Source organism: Dipodomys spectabilis, unplaced genomic scaffold (assembly GCF_019054845.1).
Source record: "Dipodomys spectabilis isolate Male_0828 unplaced genomic scaffold, ASM1905484v1 ptg000322l, whole genome shotgun sequence".
Lineage (NCBI taxonomy): Eukaryota > Metazoa > Chordata > Mammalia > Rodentia > Heteromyidae > Dipodomys > Dipodomys spectabilis.
In genome coordinates this window covers 676,889-682,888 of record NW_024870999.1, presented here as the reverse complement: position 1 = coordinate 682,888, position 6,000 = coordinate 676,889, and positions in this window count along the sequence as shown.

Below are 6,000 nucleotides of genomic sequence, written 5' to 3'. Positions count from 1 at the left end.
TCTCGAACAGCCCAGTGCCCGCACACTGTCCTCCCAGCTGGGGACTTCAATCCCCCTCAGGTTGGAATGGCTAAGAGCTCTATCTTGGATGAGCCTCCATTAAATGTAGTAGGAAGATCCCTACTCAAGAAGGCAAGTCCGGGCTGGGAACGTGGCTCAGCGGTAGAGCGCTTGCCTTGCATGCTCAAGGCCCTGGGTTCGATTCCTCAGCCCCACATAAGCAAAAAGAAAAAAGCCGGAAGTGGCGCTGTGGCTCAAGTGGTAGAGCACTAGCCTTGAGCTGAAGAGCTGAGGGACAGCGCCCAGGCCCAGAGTTCAGGCCCCACGACCGGACCAAAAAAAAAAAAAAAAGAAGGCAAGTCCACCTAGTTGTCCAGAGTAACAGAGCCCACCGCAACAAAGTTGTTAATAAAGAAGCAACTTTATTGAGAAGGTTCCTACACTGACCAGCCAGGGCCGCAGCACAGGCTTGGGAGCTGATACTGCGACCCTGAGCGGTTCTTTGGTTTTTAAAGGCAAAATCTATGAGGTTGAGCCTGGTCACATGCAGGTGACCAATGGGATCATACCACACAAAGGATTGTACCCTCATACCAGACCACATACAGGTGGCCAATAGGAGGAGTTTACTGTAAGCATGTACAAAAGGCAGGGTTTACTGTAAGCACATGGTATTGCCAGTTGGAGCCAGATTACAACCTGTTTTTTTGTTTTATTTTTGGGGTCTGGTCGTGGGGCCTGAACTCTGGGCCTGGGTACTATCCCTCAGCTCTTCAGCTCAAGGCTAGCATTCTACCCCTTGAGCCACAGTGCCACTTCTGGCTTTTTTTCTGCTTATGTGGTGCTGAGGAATCGAACCCAGAGCCTCAAGCATGCAAGGTGAGCGCTCTACCACTGAGCCACCTTCCCAGCCCAACCTGTTTTTTTTTTTTTTTTTTTTAGTATATATTTTTAATATATTTTTATTGTGAAAATACTGTACAGAGGGGTTACAATTACATGGGAAAGATAATGAGCACATTTTTATCAAACATTGTAGCCTCCTGCTTTGTTTCACCTTCCCATCCCTTCCCATCCTCCCCTCCCCCGCCCTCCACCACCAAGTTGTAAAGTTCGTTTTTCGACATAACGACTTGTACATCTCATTGTTGCAATGAGTCCTCCTGTATCCCTGTTTTAACAATTTGTTTTTTCCCTTCCCCTCCACATATACCAACATCATACATAGTGAAAACAGGGGTTATACCATAGAGGAGGGACATACAAGGTAACAAAGACATAATCTTATAAATATGTCCAGCAGTATATATTTTTTTTTTTTGTCAGCATCCTGTGCTCTTTTTTTTTTTTTTTTTTTTTTTTATTGTAAAGCTACTATACAGAGGGTTACAGTTACATGAGTGAGGTAATGAGTACACTTCCTCTTGAACATTGTTACCCCCTCCATTGTTTTCCCCCTACCATCCCCTCCCTCCCTCCCTTCCCCGAGGTTCTTTTTTTTTTTTTTTTTTTTTTTGATTGTGATTAAATGATTACATAATTTCAAAGTCACAAGTTCATTCTAACTTCCCTGGAGCAAATTGTCTACCACAGTCTGTAATATATAACAGTGTTCACATGTTATATACCATATTTGTGATCAGCAGCATGAGGATATTTAGTAGTGGTTCAACAAGATGAGCGGAGTTCTTTGTTTCTTAAGTCCTGTTAGTTTTGTCGTATCACCTAACCTTTTGGATTTAGCATCCACTTATGAGGGAGACCATGTACCGTTTGTCTCTTCATTCTTGGCTTACCTCGCTCAACATGATTCCTTCTAGCTCCATCCATTTCCCTGCAAATGCCATTATTTTGTCATTTCTAATGGCTGCATAATATTCCATTGTGTATAGATACCACAATTTTTGGATCCATTCATCTGTGGTGGGGCACCTAGGTTGTTTCCATATCCTAGCTATTGCAAACAGTGCTGCAATAAACATGGAGGTGCACGTGTCCTTGTATATTGGTTCCTGTTGTTCAGGGTAGATGCCTAGAAGTGGTATGACTGGGTCGTAAGGGAGGTCAATCTTTAGCTTTCTAAGGACCCTCCAGACTGCTTTCCAAAGTGGTTGTATAAGTGTACATTCCCACCAGCAGTGTAATAGGGTTCCTCTTTCTCCACATCCCCTCCAGCATTTGTCGTTGGCTGATTTGTGGATGTGGGACATTCTGACTGGGGTAAGGTGGTATCTCAGGGTTGTCTTTATTTGCATTTCCTTCACCACCAGGGATGATGAACATTTCCTCATGTGTTTCTTTGCCATTTTTATTTCTTCATTTGAGAAGTCCCTCTTTAGTTCCCTTGCCCATTTAGTAATTGGTTTGTTAGGTTTTGGAGGGATTAGTTTCTTGAGTTCCCTGTATATACAGGATGTTAACCCCTTGTCTGATATATTGCTGGTAAATATTTTTTCCCAATTAGTTGGTTGTCTTTCTAGCTTAGTTGCGATAGATTTAGCTGTGCAGAAGCTTTTTATTTTAAGGTAGTCCCATTTGTCGAGTCTCTCTCCAACTTGTTGTGACCCCGGGACTCTGTTCAGGAAGTTCCTTCCTGTGCCTATTAGTTCAAGTGTCTCTCCTACTCTGTCCTGCAGTAGTTTCAGAGATTCAGGTTTAATGTGAAGGTCTTTAATCCATTTTGAGTTGATGTTGGTGCATGGTGATAGGCTGGGGTCCACTTTTAGTTTTCTGCATGTGGCTGCCCAGTTTTCCCAGCACCAGCGGTTGAAGAGGCTGTGTTTCTTCCATTGTATGTCTTTGGCTCCTTTGTCGAATATCAGCTGGCTGTAGGCCTGTGGATTTATATCTGGATCTTCTATTCTGTTCCATTGGTCTTCGGGTCTGTTTTTGTGCCAGTACCATGCTGTCTTTGTGATTATAGCTCTGTAGTAGAGTTTGAAGTTCGGCATGGATAGCCCTCCCATATTGTCTTTATCCCCTAGAATTGTTTTGGCTATTCTAGGTCTTTTGTTGTTCCATATAAATTTTTGGACTGTTTTCTGTATTTCAGTGATGTACGTCATTGGGATTTTAATAGGAATTGCATTGAATTTGTATATTAGTTTTGGAAGTATCACCATCTTTACTATATTAAGTCGGCCTATCCAGGAGCATGGGAGGTCTTTCCATTTCCTAGTGTCTTCTGCAATTTCTTTCTTTAACTAAATTTTTATAGTTCTCATTAAATAGTTCTTTTACATCTTTGGTTAGGTTAATTCCTAAATATTTTATTTTTTGGGAGGTTATTGTGAATGGGGTTGCTCCCTTTATTTCCCTCTCTTCCTGTGCGTTATCAGTGTATAGGAAGGCAACTGATTTTTGTGGGTTTATTTTGTATCCTGCTATTTTGCCGAAGTGACTTATGATTTCTAAAAGTTTGGGGATGGAGTTTTTGGGATCGTGGAGGTATAGTATCATGTCGTCTGCAAAAAGGGATAGTTTCACTTCTTCTTTCCCTATGCGGATCCCTTTAATGTCTTTTTCTTGCCTTATTGCCCTGGCTAAGGGTTCTAGGACTATGTTGAAGAGGAGTGGAGACAGTGGACATCCTTGCCTTGTTCCTGTTTTTAGGAGGATTGGTTGTAGCTTTTCCCCATTAAGTATAATATTGGCTATTGGTCTGTCATAAATGGCTTTTATTGTTTTTAGAAATGTTCCTTCTATTCCTATTTTCTCCAGAGCTTTTAGCATGAATGAATGTTGAATTTTATCAAAGGCCTTTTCTGCATCTGTGGCGATAATCATGTGCTTCTTGACCTTGGCTCTGTTGATATGCTGGATTACATTTATTGACTTACGTATGTTAAACCATCCCTGTGTCTCTGGGATGAAGCCTACCTGATCATAGTGTATTATTTTTTTTATGTGTTTCTGGATTCTGTTCGCTAGAATCTTGTTAAGGATCTTTGCATCTGTGTTCATCAAGGAGATTGGCCTGTAATTCTCCTTTTTGGTTGGGTCTTTGCCTGGTTTGGGGATGAGTGTGATATTGGCTTTGTAGAATGAGTTTGGGATAGCTCCCTCCTTCTCTGTTTCTCTGAAGAGCTTGAGGAGTATGGGTATTAGTTCTTGTTTAAAGGTCTTATAGAATTCTGCTGTGAATCCATCTGGTCCTGGGCTTTTTTTTGTTGGAAGACTTTTGATAGCTTCCTGTATCTCATTATAGGATATTGGCTTATTTAATTGGTTAACTTCTTCTTTGCTCAGTTTGGGTAACTTGTATTTCTCTAAAAATGCATCCATTTCCGCCAGATTTTCTTCCTTTAGAGAGTATAGCTTTTGAAAGTAGTCTGTTAGAATTGTTTGGATATCTTGGGTATGTGTTGTGATGTTTCCCGTGGCATCCCTATTCCTATTAATATGGGTTTCCTCTCTTCTTTTTTTAATTAATCTTGCCAACGGGCCATCAATTTTGTTTATTTTTTCAAAGAACCAGCTTTTTGTTTGGTTTATTTTGGTTATGGTTTTCTGATTTTCTAATTGGTTAATCTCTGCTCTCAATTTGGTTATCTGGCTTCGTCTAGTAGCTTTAGGTCCTATTTTTTCTTGTTTTTCTAGCTGTTTTAGTTGCAACATGAGATTATTTACTTGGTCTGTCTCCATTCTCTTGATGTGGGCACTGAGGGCAATAAATTTGCCCCTCAGGACTGCTTTTGCTGTGTCCCACAAGTTTCTTTGTGATGTGTTTTCATTTTCATTGAGTTCTAGGAAATGCTTTATTTCTTCTCTGATCTCTTCTGTTACCCAGGCCTTGTTAAGGAGTGTGCTGTTCAATTTCCATGTATTAGAGAAATTTCTGCGGTATGCTTTGTTATTGAGAGCTAGCTTGATTCCACTGTGGTCAGATAGGATACAGGGGATTATGTCGATCCCTTTGTATTTGCTTAAGTTCCTTGAATGAACTATGATATGGTCTATTTTGGAGAAAGTTCCATGAGCTGCTGAGAAGAATGTGTACTGTGTTGTTTTAGGGTGAAATACTCGGTAGATGTCAGTTAATTCCGCTTGAAGTATGGCCTCACTTAATTCGGTAGCTTCTTTGCCAATCCTCTGGTTGGTGGACCTGTCCTTTGGTGAGAGTGGCGTGTTAAAGTCTCCTAGTATTATCGTATTGGGATCTATTTTATTCTGTAAGTTTGAGAGCATTTGTTTAACATATCTGGGTGCACCGATATTTGGGGCATATAAGTTGATGATGGTTATATCCTCCTCTTGGATTGTTCCCTTTATTAATATGTAGTGTCCGTCCTTATCTTTCTGTACTGATTTTAATGAAAAGTTTATTTTGTCAGATATCAGGATAGCTACACCTGCTTTCTTATTGGGGGAATTTGATTGGTAGATCCTTTTCCACCCCTTCACTCTGAGTTTGTTTGTATGTTTGGCTGAGAGGTGGGTCTCCTGAAGGCAACAGATGGATGGGTCTTGTTTTCTGATCCAGTCCTCAGTTCGTTTTCTTTTAATTGGCGAATTCAGCTCATTTATATTAAGAGAAAGTATAGAGAGATGCATTGTTGTCCCTGCCATTCCGTTTTCCTAAGTTTTTCTTCTTTCCTTTCCTCCTGTGCTTGCTCAGTTAGACTTTGAGTAATGCCTGTTTGGGGCAGGTCCCAGTTCCTGGTTGCTTTCTTCAGGTTGTGTCCCCCCTCTTAGAATTCTTTGTAATGCTGGCTTAATGTTTATGTATTCATTTAGTTTTTCTTTGCTATTAAAAGTTTTCAGTTCTCCATCGAATGTGAATGCTAGCTTTGCTGGGTATATCAGTCTGGGTTGGCAGTTATTGGCTCTCAGGGCTCGTATGGTGCTTTCCCAGGCTTTTCTTGCATTCATTGTTTGTGTGGAGAGATCTGCAGTGATTCTAATTTTTTTCCCGTTGTAGTATAGCTCCTTCTTCATTTTTGCTGCATGCAGGATTGTTTCCTTATTATTCAGATCCATCATTTTTACTATTATGTGCCT